The sequence below is a fragment of the Parasteatoda tepidariorum genome, chromosome 6 (assembly GCF_982258835.1).
Source record: "Parasteatoda tepidariorum strain Cologne lab strain chromosome 6, Ptep-v5.0, whole genome shotgun sequence".
Classification (NCBI taxonomy): Eukaryota; Metazoa; Arthropoda; class Arachnida; order Araneae; family Theridiidae; genus Parasteatoda; species Parasteatoda tepidariorum.
The window spans coordinates 113,634,176-113,647,906 of record NC_141760.1 but is presented as its reverse complement, the minus strand read 5'-3'; the positions used below and the strand labels follow the sequence as shown (position 1 = coordinate 113,647,906).

The 13,731-nt window shown below is 25.7% G+C and overlaps 1 long non-coding RNA gene across 5 annotated transcripts; it reads left to right on the top strand.

The window, feature by feature from the left end:
• The first annotated feature begins 1,180 nt into the window (after positions 1–1,180).
• Positions 1,181–10,984, top strand: LOC147808297 (uncharacterized). 5 transcript variants are annotated; one of them, XR_015434823.1, is made up of 5 exons: positions 1,181–1,343; positions 3,496–3,665; positions 3,759–3,878; positions 6,265–6,437; positions 10,906–10,975. It is a non-coding gene; the product is annotated as an uncharacterized LOC147808297 (long non-coding RNA). The 5 variants fall into 5 exon arrangements; XR_015434824.1 differs by lacking the exon at positions 3,496–3,665 and having other exon boundaries at positions 1,182–1,347; positions 10,906–10,974; XR_015434821.1 differs by lacking the exon at positions 3,496–3,665 and having other exon boundaries at positions 1,183–1,343; positions 10,937–10,984.
• Positions 10,985–13,731: the final 2,747 nt, after the last annotated feature.

Here is a 13,731-nt window from a genome sequence, read left to right as displayed (position 1 = left end):
CCCAGGGACCTCTCTACTCCAAGGCTAAGCTAGCCACCGTCTGTACATCTGTCTTTATTTCCAGGCAGATATATTAATTTTATTTTTGTAAATAAAGTAGAATATCACATCCGTTATTTTAAATAAAGTGTTTTTATTTACAATTTTATGTATTTACAATTAGTATTTCTCAGTTACTGCTGCCATAATGAAACAATTCATGAAATCTTTAAATTAAAAAGCACTCTTTTTATTGCTTAACTATTATAGTATTGACCATTTTATTTCAGTAACAGACTTTTTGTTATTGGATGAAGTTAGTTCTTTAGCTTAACTTTGCAAATCTACTATTTGAAATGTGTGTTGTTTCTTGTGTTATATTTTTTCCCCTATGATCAGCGGTGGTCTAAATTGAGTTTTAATACTGTTTACATTTTCAAATATAATAAAATGTAATTAATCTTATAATTTTCCGGTGATTTTACAACACTCAAATTAAAGGAATACTTTTTTTAAAGTTTAGCTACATAGAATTAACCAATTAATTTGAGTAACAAGTAAGCTTTCTGTTAGTTGCTTTGGTTTCACATTGCAAATCTGCAATTTGTAATTTTTGTTACTTCTTTTGTTTTTTATTTTTTCTATCTACTAATTTGCTGACCCTTGGCCTAAATTAAATTTTAATATAGCTTACGTTGTGAAATATATTAAAATGCAATAGGTATTTCATGATTTAATTTTAAGGTTACTTATTTTTGAGCTCAGTTTAACCATTTATTATACTAGTAAATATTTTATGCATTTCTATATTGATTTTCTTAAAAGATATAAAATGTAATAATTTTCATTTTTAAATTTTTCTAAAATGTAGGTGTAATATCAGTATATTATATTTAAAATTTCCTTTAAGTATTCATACTTAACGTTATATGATTATAAAAATTTCTATGCTATTAGTAGTTGTGAATTAAATTTGTGATTTGGTGTTGTGTACCTGTTATATTTAGTTGTATTAATTAAAATTCATTATATTTTAATAATTCTTTAGATCATAATTTTTTTAAAAAAAAGGTTTTATATTGTTTATGTAAAATATTGAAGGATTACAGCTATACAATTAGATTTTAATTATAAGATGCTTTAAAAAAAGTTGTTTTAATGTTTGATATTTCTCTAGGAAAAAGTGTTACTCGGGAGAAAAAAAAACATATATATTATTGGGCAATTGGAAGATTTCCCTATCATGATCTGTGGCTGAATAATCTCCAAATATTTGCAACTTCCGGGCAGTGGTTTACAAGGTACTGGACACATTACAGACAAGGACCAACTTGAAGGATATATATCTCATAACCTCCAATCAAGTTTGTATATTTTTTTCTTCTTTTTTTTTTTTAAATTGAGATTTTAAAATCTATTAAATGCATTGGCGATAGCAGTTTGCACGACAGGTTCTTGTGATATGGAAAAATTCTTGGAGAGATTTCATTTACTATCCAGGGTTTTAGTTTTTGCATCAAAAGCTGGTTTTGACACGACATGTCAAAAACCTGTCGAAAATTATAATAAACTGTTTGTCGAAATGTGGCAAAAACTTATAAAAACCAGTGACAAGTTTCTTTTTTGTCATTGAAGATATTTTATTAAACACCCATCTACATAATTATTTCAATCATGCATAATATTTGCATTATAATTACTAATATAATTATTATTCATATTATACATCATATATTAAAAATGTATCTAAAATAATTTATTCGCTTTCTTAATGACTAATGTATTATTTATATTTTAAGGTTATTATGTTCGATATATTATAACTGTTCAGTTTACATTACAGATAATTACTATTGTTCTAATTGTTGAGTTGGTAGTTGTTATTCGTCTGAATATTGATGGTACAATTTAGACAGATGTCTTAGCGTAATTAGAACTAAAGTTGTCACTAATAATTGTATAATCTTAACCTGTGAATTTTTTTTTTTGTAATTCACATTATTTGTTTTTCATGCTTATGTGTGCAGCGTGAAAAAAATAAGCAGACCACCCAGGATGATTTTTGATCTAATGATCAGATCTTCACATTCTCTGACTCAGTCCTAATGGTTTGAAAGGGTGATCTCAAATATGGCAATTAATTAGTGCAGATGACATTTTAAAGACAAAATCAGATGGATTAGGGTATCTGACTCCCAAAATATTCTGAAGAATTAGGATTTCTGATCCACAATCGTGGAAAAGGTCTCAATAGTTTGGTCAGGAGAGTAGTCCAAAATTTGTACCCATTGATGTTAAGTTTTTTATTTCGAATATTTCGTCATATCTGAATGACTTTTTAGTCGAATTTAAAATTTTTTGCCCACAATTATTAAGTTGGTTTATTCAACGATAATTCGATGCCAGAAGATAACTTGCATATTTTATTTAGCAATAATAATCTAAAAAATTTTATACTGTAAAGTGCACAATTATATATATTTTGCAGAATAATTTTGCTATGTAATCATTATATCATTTACTCGTATAAATCGATTAATTTTTTTCAATCAATCGGTTAAAGTGCTTTATCAAGTTGATAACAATATTTAGTACAGTTATTAAAATAAATTTCCCAATACTCAAGTGATTTCACTAGCTTTGATGAAACTGCAGATCTTTAGAAAGCTGTAATTCTAAAATTCTGTTTTTTTTTTTTTTTTTTTTTTTTTTTTGTAAAAGCAGGTCTCTATTTGAAATTATTTAAGTATCTCTATTTTAAGAATCTGCATAAAATGTAAAAATTTGAAAAACTGTGATTTGCAACTAATTCCGTAAATAGTTCAACTAAGAATTTTAACAAGAAGCACTTTGCTAAGCATAAGATAAAACTAAATCTGTCCATTGCTTGTATGCAAAATAATTTAAAAATGAGTGTATAATATTTGGTAGCTTCAGCATAACTTAATATGAAAATAATGTATTCATACAAATTTAATCAAATAGATTATTTTCAATAAATTTTAGTTATCATATAGGTAATTCAAATGAAATATACTACTAATAAACTGCAATAGATTTGAAGTGAAAATTAAAAATTTGACTGTAGCAACTGTTACATCTGTTAAACTCTGACTTATTTTATTAGATCTGTGGGGAGGAAACAAAATTTACTTCTATTTTTTTTATTTCATAACTTTATTTATTAAACTTTGTATATTTCAGTGACTGCACTTTGTGCTGGAAAAAAAAATCATAATTTTTTTTCAATTTCTATATATTTTTCTAGCAGTAAATTAGATAAATTACAATTTTGAAAATTCTTAGTCATAATTATTCAATATTTATTATTAATAATCAATCATCCTCTTCACCAAAACTTATGATTTTCGACAGTGATTATCAAAACTAAAAGGGGGGTTAATGTCAGAACAATTGAACATCATAGTTGATCACTTTTTATTTTCTATGTTTATTTATTTATAATTACTTCACATTCATATTAGCTAACAATTATTTTCTTACCTAAAATTTTAGGTTTCTGATATGAGTGTTAAAACTGTGGTTAAATCTGGATAAAACAGTCAATTGTCTAATGCGTGCCAACTTTGACTTTAGCGTTTTCTCCACTGTGAATAAACTTCGTCCTCTTTGCTTCAATTTTGATTTTTTTCCCCAGGCATGAAAATTTACTTCATTTCAATGAAGTAAGTTGTCATGTCTTTACTCGAAAACATTGTTATATACTTTTCTATGGATGTTTAGTTGACATTTTATAAAATTTTTATATTCTCTTTCAGAGCATATTCTCAGTTAAATAGTTTGAAATGACTTTTTTTTAAAGTGCACTGGATGATGAACAGAGGTTCTGTATCTATTTATCCTTGTGGTATTGGTGGACAAGAGGGTACGAAAACAAGGTATTTTTCAGTTAGCTAGGCGCAATAAATTTAATTATTTTTTTTAATTTTTATGTGTTAAAAAAAAAGTTGGAGATCTACATTTTTCATCAAAAATATTTGTTTATGCAGGTGTAATTATTTCTTTTTTTTTGCTGTTTAATTATATTTTGTGACTTTTTTTTTAAACATAATATTTACTTTGTAAGAGGAAGATATAATAATTTATATTTATTAAACATTTCTATGTTTAAAATTTTTGTTTTTCTTTTAAATTGTAGTATTATATTTTATAGATTAGTTTTTGGTTTTCACATACAATTTATTTAATGTTTCTTTTGCTTTTGTTACATTGCTTCAGCCAAAAATTTTTTTAAATCTTTACAAAAATTAATGATCAATTTAATAATTTATGCTCGCCATTTTAAAGTTTTTATAATATTTTTCTCAATTGTTTTCTGTCCATTAAGTAAATAATTCTATTGTGTATTAAGTGCAGAATTTGCATGAAATACAAAATATTTTCAAGTCAAAATCTACCATCCTTTTTTTTTTTTTTTTTAAACTCTTAATTATTAAAGATTGTTACTAATTGAAGATTATTATGGTCTTTGGTGTAATATATTCATAACATTTCAGTTTTATAGCTGATTTCTTTTATAGCCAGGCAAGAGATTGATCTGACTTGTCCCTGGACAAAATTTCAAACTTTTTAAACTTTAGAAAAAAGTTCCTGAATAAAAAAAAAATCTTTAGTGTCTATTTTTCTTAATATTTCTGAATTATTTTGTTTTACTTTACTATGTTATCCTATTTAATCATGATAATCTTTGGTTTGTTAGACTGTTAATGTGCACAAATTATAACTTTAAATAAGTATGTAAATTATGAAAATGAGTTTTACATACTTTTTTTAAATTATTTTTTCACGAGTTGATATCTGTATTTTAGCTTTTTTATACTTTTCTCACTCTTATAACAAGCCTAGTTAGTGACTATAATAAGCTATCTGATTGGAGGAAATAGTCATCCCGGGGTCGGGGAAGCCTGTTTCAGATGCTTCAGACTTTTCTGTTATCTAGTAGAACTTAGTCAGGCATAAATTATAATATTATAAGTTTTTAAAGTCACACCAAACAATTAAAATTTAGTAGACTAATGGGAGTACTATTCTTTTAGTGTACCGAGATCTTAATATGGTAGATAAACTTGAAGGGGAAAAATAAAACTTTATGTTTGCATAATTTATATTATGGTACACATGCTATGAGATAAGAGACAGCTGCATACAATAAAAAACAGAAATTGGGACACATATAATAATGAAACTTCACTAGAATTTATTTGCATTTATAAATATTATTAAAAAAATTGCATTTAAAGCTCTCTGTTTTTAGATAAATGCAGTTTTCATTGACTTCTATCAACATAAAAAATTAAAACCATACACATCAATATCATTACACTGCAATGCGTCTTATACATAAAACGGAACTTAACTTTTTTTTTTTGTTGACAAATACATTGTCCAAAATAGTAAATATCATGTAAAGTAATTTTTATCAGAAACATTAAGAATAATTATTATAAACATTAAGTATGCTTTTACCATTGTTATAATATAAGATAATGATTTAGGAGTACTGTTTATTAAAATCTAAATCTAAAAATTCCTAAATAAAGGAAATTCTCAAAGCCTAAAAGATATTTCTTTTAGCTGATAGACAAATCTCGCTGTCAGTCCACAGAAAGCATGTAAATTTGAAATTTAAACATTTCAATTTTAAATGCTTCATCTCATGGAAAAGGGGGGTGGGTGGACAAGCCTTCCAAGTGTAGCCACTTTCCAGAAAAATTTAAAAGCTGGTAGCAATTGTTATCCAAAAATATTTGTAAATTTATGTTACAGCTGACAAATTGTATTCATGAAATATCCCTAAAATTAAAGCCTTTGAAACTTGCAATAACCTCATTAAGTAATTGGCGCCTCTTTTAAAAATTTTCAAGACTGTGGCCACCCTGCAACGCGCGGAAGAACTTATTTATTTCTATAATATTCGCTACCGAAACCTTCAGCTTAGAATAATAAAATTAGAAATTTTTTTTAACTCATGGAATTCAATATAAAATTTTTTTTTTTATTTTTATTTTGCTAATTCCTAACATTTCGACAAATTTGGCACCCATGCATATCATTTGGGTGACATTTGTAGAACATTTTACCTAGATTGTTGCTATATTGGCATAAACCTTATAAATTTTAATCAAGCTCGTTGCAGTATTTAGTTCTTATGATACCGATCTATTTAATCAATCCAAAAAGTTAGAAATTTCAAACTGTTGATAGTTTCCCACAACATATATTTATTTTATTATATATTTTATTAATAATATATTTTATTTTTAGGATTAAATGGGCCTTAATAGACTTCATCCTAATGGCTGTGATAACGTTGGGGCTTCATAGCTATTGTTTTGCATAGCTGCAAATGCACTGAGAGTCCCGCAGTGAACTGACTGATCATCAAGATCCCAATAGAACACTGAAGTCAAGCATCACTGGCTGCGGTTAGTGTGCGGGTGAGTAACCTCTTTGATCAGCATGCAAAGGGACCGAGAGTGTGCTGTATCGGTCCTCGTTAAACTGTTTTAAGCAAAGTGATTGACTTCGCATGTCATCAGGCTACCGAAGCAGAGGTCATCCCCTCTCCAGAGGATTTAAAATGGTGATGGCATGTCTTCGGATCTTCCTCTGCGATGTTTCCCAGATTGTCGCTAATAGCCCATAGTTCAGATCTAGTGGGAGGTAAACCAACAACAACTGAGACTCAGATGTTCTGTATTTTAAAAAATTTAATTTAGAACTACCTATGTATAATCATTTGTGTGGATCGGCTCTTCTTTGTCGCTTTGTTTTCACTCTCACTGTTATGTCATTAATTTATGTAAATGCCATCTTTAATGTAAATTTAGCTTCGTACGTTTGCTTTAAAATTAAGTTATTTTAAATGACCTCGGCATGTAAGTGATTTATTATTTCTTATTTAGCTACCTCTGAGTGTAAATTTTTTTTTACCCTTAAGTTTATATTTTATTTAATTACCCATATATATTTTATTTACCTGTCCACAGTAAATTTTCATTTCAAGATCATTTAAAAAAAATAATAAAATTCTGTTTTCAGTTGTTTAATAGCAATTTGTTTTGTTCATTAGTATATTTCCCTTAATTTCTTTCATGAATCATAGTTTGTCCGTTTAAAACAAGGTCAAAACCAAAAAAAAATTTTTTTTTAAAAAAGATAAAGCCTGGTTTTCTTATAATTTTTTTTTTCAATAAACATCTTTTTAAATAAATTTTCTGCTATTTATGTGAATGTTTTTAGTTTGAATATTGAAAAATGAAATAGAAATTCTCACATTTGTTACAATTTTGAGTTTAATTGATAATTGGAATTCACCTACTTGAAATAGACATAAATCTGCAATTTTTAATTGTTTATGTAAAATTAATTTTGTCCCCTCCAAAAAAAGCCTATGTAAAAGAAATTAATGCAATCAATTTTTAGCTAAAATCATAACTCTTAAAATGTTTAAAATAAAATAGATTGTTAGTTGTTCCCTGTTATGTTAGTTTTTTTGTATTAGTTAAATTGTGTGAATTAAAGACTGAAAGAATTAAAGTTTTTCAAACTTTATTTTTACAAACTTGTAAAAGATACATTTTTGCTGCAGTCAAGCGTATAAACAGGAATGAATTACTTTTCTAAATTTTATTTTAACAGTTTAATTTAAGAATTATTTTTTATTATTTAGGTGAACAAATTTGTATTGTATTTATGCAGTATGCTCATATTTATTATTATAATGTTTAAAATTGCTATTTTTATACTTCATTTAAAAAAAAAGTTTGAGAAATTTTTTTAAAATATTTTTTTTTTGTTTATGCTGAAATATAACAATAAGAACTTTGTTAAATTTAAAGCTAATGACCAAAAAGTAATTTATTTATTTTTTTTTTTTTTGTGTGTTTTAGAATCATTAAAGCTGAAATATACTTTTACAATTTTAAATGTTTGTAATTATGTAGCCCATTTATCAATTTTATTCTTTTCATCATTTTAATTATATTATTTAGTTGAAATATTACATTGTCTTGTTTCTCCCATGATGCTGCATTTTAAAATTGCATTGATTTCACATTTCCTCGATCACATTGATTCGAAGCAGCCAGGTTGTATAATTTTTATTTGACCTATATCAGTTCATAAAAGCATGTCTAAGCTAAGCAATAACAAAAATTATCTAAAGACGACTGTTATAACTATAAACTTATGCTCACAGTAATTTGGTTTATATGTTTTCTTAGTATTCATTATACATAAAAAAATTTTTGTTGCTTAATAATTTAAAAAATATGCCGCGACAAATTTCTTTTAAAAAAATAAATAACCAAGATGATAGACATACTAAAACCAAAATCTTAAAATTAATAAATATTCATATTTTTCTTTACAACAAAAGATGTATAGTCATTCATTGATTCAGTTAGATTTTGAGAAGTATGGGTCTCTAAGACTTAGAAAGTCTGCTGTTAAAGAAAATCGTTACATACGTTTGAGAAATCAAGGCTCATTAAGATTGGTCAAGCACCTGCATCTAGGAAAAACTATGTAATATGATGCTGAAAATTATTCTAATTTTCTCGTTAAGCTATTTAATTAAATAGCTTAATTAATTAAATATTTAAAGTTTTGTCTACCATCTCAGATAAAAATATTTTAGTGGATCTGTTAATAACCATTTCTTTTTAAAAACTAATTCCAATTTCTCAACATTACTTTTGTTGAAGAAAAAAAAATAGTTACCTCAAAAGTCCTTGAAAATCATTAAATAGGGAGTAAAGGTTACTGAAATTTTTCGCGACTGGTAGACAGGGTTTAAAAAGCTATTTTTTTCTTCATAAAAACCCAAAAACCAGGTGTTTTTTTAATTTTTTTTATTTTAAACGAAAGGCTAAATAGTATTTTATATCTAAATGTTATCTTAGTAATGTGTGAATATGTATATATACTGTGACGAATTTTAATATCAAGGAGAATGAGATATTCAAGAAAATGTATTTTTTCAATTAAGAAATATTTCATAACAGATTGATGAAAAGAAATAAAATTGATAAATGTGTTACATAAATATATACACACATATTATAGTAAAGGTGGGTTTTAGTTTTGACCGTTAGAAAAACGAAGAACTATTTACTTTTGTGTCATTTATTTTAACATAATTGAGCTTTAAATATAACAATGTTCTTATTGACATATTGCAAAATTATGAAACATTTACTTAAAAAATATTTTAAATGAATTTTAAAATAATGAATGTAAGCATAAAATTCACATTTGTATACAATTCAAATTTGTTTATCTAAGTAGCAGAAAACAAATATGAAATTGAACTGAAAAAATAAAATTTAGAAAAGCACCTTATTCTTGTTTATACTTTTGTTAGAACAAGAATTACTTTTGAATTAGTTATGGTCTAATTTATTTTAAGCATTTTTACAAAACCTCATGTTTTTATTTTAAATTTGCTTACAATACTTTATTTCACATTGGTATTTTTGTGAAAATTCAAATTCTACCTAAACATTTGAAAATAGCAGTTTTGTGTTTATTTAAAATAACGGAATTTAACTCAAAATTTCCGAAAAGGTGAGAAAACCATCTTGTCACTTCGCAATATTTAAACAAATAAAAAATCAATATAAATGCAGGAAAATTTATTTATTAAAAAGATTCTTTTAAAAAAAATATTCTGACTTTGTTTTTTTTCTTCTTTTAAATCATTTGGTTTAAACGGCATTGTTTTAAACCAGCTAAGTCTGCTAAAGAGGTGATTGTGCTCCTGAAAAATACCGGATTTTTTGCTAGCAATACTCCTCAAGTTTCTGGAAATTCTAGGTCCAGAAGCTTCAAGAAATCATCGATCGTGTGTAAAAATTCTTGTCTATTTTATTTAAAAATATTAGAACTAGAATTTATACTTGGCGTCTTTCATTTGTAAATATTTTTTCTGGCAGAATAATAAATGTGATTAGAGATAAAAGTAAACTTATACATAATTATTCATTTAAATTATGCTGTAAATAATTTATTTAGAATTTAATGTTTTGAAAATATAAATAATTTAACTTTATAAAGACATTAATTTTTTGAAATGCGTCATTAATGATTTTAATAAGAAATTTTCAGGATTTTTGAGTTGGGATCACAATCACCCCTGAATAGTTCAACAATACATCGGAATAAAAATCCAGTTAAAAAAAATATATTTAGGAATAGAAATGAGGAAAATGTTTGTTACAGTGATCAAGAGTTTTATGGATGAAATGTGATAATTTTCATTTCTAAACAAATGAATGTTGAACATGGTTTGATTGACATAGTCTTTTGACATTGCTTAAAAACTTATTAAAAAGTTGATATCTAACGTCTAAAATTAAATTAAGGAAATGAAAGTAAAATACAGGGTCGCCACTCCGCAGGGAGAATAGGGAAAACCTGAAAAATAAAGGGAATTAAAAAATCAACTAAATTAACAGGGAAAATGCAAGGAATATTTATTTCTTATTTTCTTTTTTTACAAAATGTTGTCCTCTTTAAGTGCAATCTATGGGGTATTTAAATATAGTTCAGTTGTACTTTACTATTTTATTTGCTGTATTTTTATTTTTTTTATGTATGTTAAACTGTTCCTTATTTAAGTTTTTCTAGCAATTAAAACTAGTATTAGTTATCCTGATATAGCGTACAAATTTGCGCAGTAATTGTGTGTTTCCTCTTAGTATATTGTGTATAATATATACAGGGAAAACGCAGGGAGCTTTTTTTTTCTTCCCAGATTTGAGTAGCAACCCTGTAATAAATCTATAAAATAACTTTTTTGCTCTATGAATTATTCTTTATTATTTCTTTTAAATTAAATTTAGTAATTTTAAACTATATTTGTGAAAAAAATGTCATTCTTTTTCTCGTGTCTTTAAGTAGATATCTCATTTTATCAATTTTTGGCATTTAGCTGAACAAGTCAAAAAGGGGTGAGTAGTAACAGCTCAACAAATAAAGTCTTAGCCATGTACTCAACTAATGTTATTTCTTGACAAGATTGGAAGTAAAAAAAAATGAGTATGTTCATTTTAATTATGTCATAAATTAGTTGTAGTATTTTAGTATAAAATTTTTTAATATAACCTAGAACAAAATCCCTGTATTAAATTACACTTGTTTCAGATTGGATAAATTAGAATAGTTATGAGTGTAAATTAAATACTTTGGTTTCAAAGCTCAAAAGATTTTGAAATTTTTTTTGAGGTTTTACAGTTGTGTACTGTTAATTATATTTAATAACTGTTAGGCAATTATCTTTGGTGTTCATTTAGTTTTGACTTCTAATTGATCTTGCTTTTTTGAATAGCAAATGTTCACAAGTTCAAAAACTTTTTTAATTTATGATCAATAGAGAAACAGGTTCATGGTATCTGCACGCCAGGAAAGTCTTAAATCTTGGTATTGAACAAAATTTGTCATGAAATGTCTTGATTTTAACTATTTATTTTAAAAAAATCATGGATTCAGGGTGCCCAAAAGTCTCTTTTTTTAAAATAGAATTTACCCCCTCACACACACACAATTTCATGATGTACCGAATATCTGAATTTGTAACAAAATCCCCACTCACAGTCATATTTTATTAAAATATAAAATGTTTTTATTGTGTTCTTTAAAATTATGGTGTTCTTTAAAAAAATGAAAGATAAAACATCATTTCTAGAGCGAATTATCTTTTAAACTTCTGTAATTTCAGAATTTTTGTTATTATTTTTATTTTATTTTATCAATTTAAAATTCTAGCTGAAGCAAGCCAGTCATTGGCCATTTTTTTTTATTCCGAAAAGAGAACAGAAATATCAGGAGTATTTCTTTAATCTCCGATACACAAGAAAAGCATTTTTAAAATATATTTCTGCAGTAAAAAAGAGGAGAAACAAATTGCTTTTGTATTTTTTCTGCTATTTTATTGCTTCAACTTTTTCTTTACTCTGTTTTTTAAATTTAAAATAAATATAAAGATGCAGAGTATGAATTTTCGTTATACCTATCATTTCAATTAATGTTATAATGCTTTTTTAAATTTATTGTTGTGCTTTTGTCGGAGAAAATAGTAACTTCGTTAAGTCATGGAATATTCTTGGAATTAGTCATGGAAAGTTATGAATTTAAAAATTTAAAATGTAGTAGATGCAGCTTATTAAACAAAATGATTCATGAAACAAAGATTTTTTTCTGTTTGGAAAGTGATGTCCAATATTTCTGTGATGGACAATCAAATATCTAAGTAGGCCAGGCCCACCGTAGCCCTTTGAATAAATGTACATGTTAAAATTCCTGTTTGTGTGTAAATAAGAGCAATAATTTACACTTATTATGATTTTTATCTTATTCATTAATTTATCCTTACTATATTCTCCATAAAACATTTCTTAGTTAAAACTTTATTGATCTTTCTTTTTTTTTTTCTTTTATGATAATATCTCAAAATGGGCTAATACGAAATGCTATTTAATAAAGTGATGAAATTAAAACAAAATCGAAATTTCGCAAACTTATATGAAAACGACTTAAAGAATTGTGATAATATCAATCTAAAGCTCAAAATATATTTTTATAAATCAGAAAATTAAAACTGATACACCATTAGTACAAAAAAAAGTAAAAAGTTTTAAAATATCTTTTTGTAATTTTTTATAAAAATATAAATTTTAGATAATTTTTTATTTCTGTACATTTTTGTATTTCCAACAAAGTTTATTTCAATAGTTGTATTGAAGTTTGTATGATGTGGAAGAAATATATATTATGATTTTTTTCTTTATAAATGAATGTTTTCTTCATTGGGATTTTTTTTTTTTTGTTGTTGCAAGAAATAAAAAATAACATAACTCCGATGCATAGATGAGTTTCTGTTAACTGTAAAAACAGTTACATTTTAGAACTATAATTGATTTGAAAGAGTGAAACGTTTTGAATAAGATTCAGTTTGTGTTTTTTCTAATCATATATTTTTTTAAATGTAAATAATTAGTAAGATCTATCAAAAAAGTCAAACATGGATGAAATGAGTCCAGTTTTATTTTGATAAAAGTATAAATTGTTTATTACCACTGTCTCCCCTTATACTTTTACCTTTGAGTTTGTATAGCATTTTAAATTTTTACTTTTTGTTATTCTTATTTCAGTTCTTATACAAACTTTCTCAAACAAAATATTGAGTCTATCACTTAAAAACAAAGCATGCCAATAATTATTGCATTAATGCTCCTGAAGATTTTGCTCAATATGAGTGTAGGTTCTTTACATGATCTTCTCATGACATAGTGCAAAAAGTTACACTGGTTGTTATAAATTAAGGAAAAATGATCAAAAATTATATCTCAAAAAGTTAAGTACAAAATGTAGTACATGTAGAAAAGTTCAATAAAATTGACACGCTGGAGTGCACATATTAATGTATAAAATAACATGAAGTGATAATCCCTGTGTCAGAATCATAGAGACACACCGTCTGAGCACGTTAGAGTTCTTGCAAAAAGATCTTTCTTTTGAAAATTAAAAAAAATATATATTTAATTTTCTTTTCAGAAATTTATGCATAATATTTGAATCATGCATATAGATAACCAATTTTTGACATGCTCAATTTACGCCGTTAGTATCGTAAATTAATATAAGGTTTTAATTGTATTTTCAGCAGTTATTGATATTGATTTTCACTTGGATATTAAATATCCCCATATATTTGAAACAATCGGAACA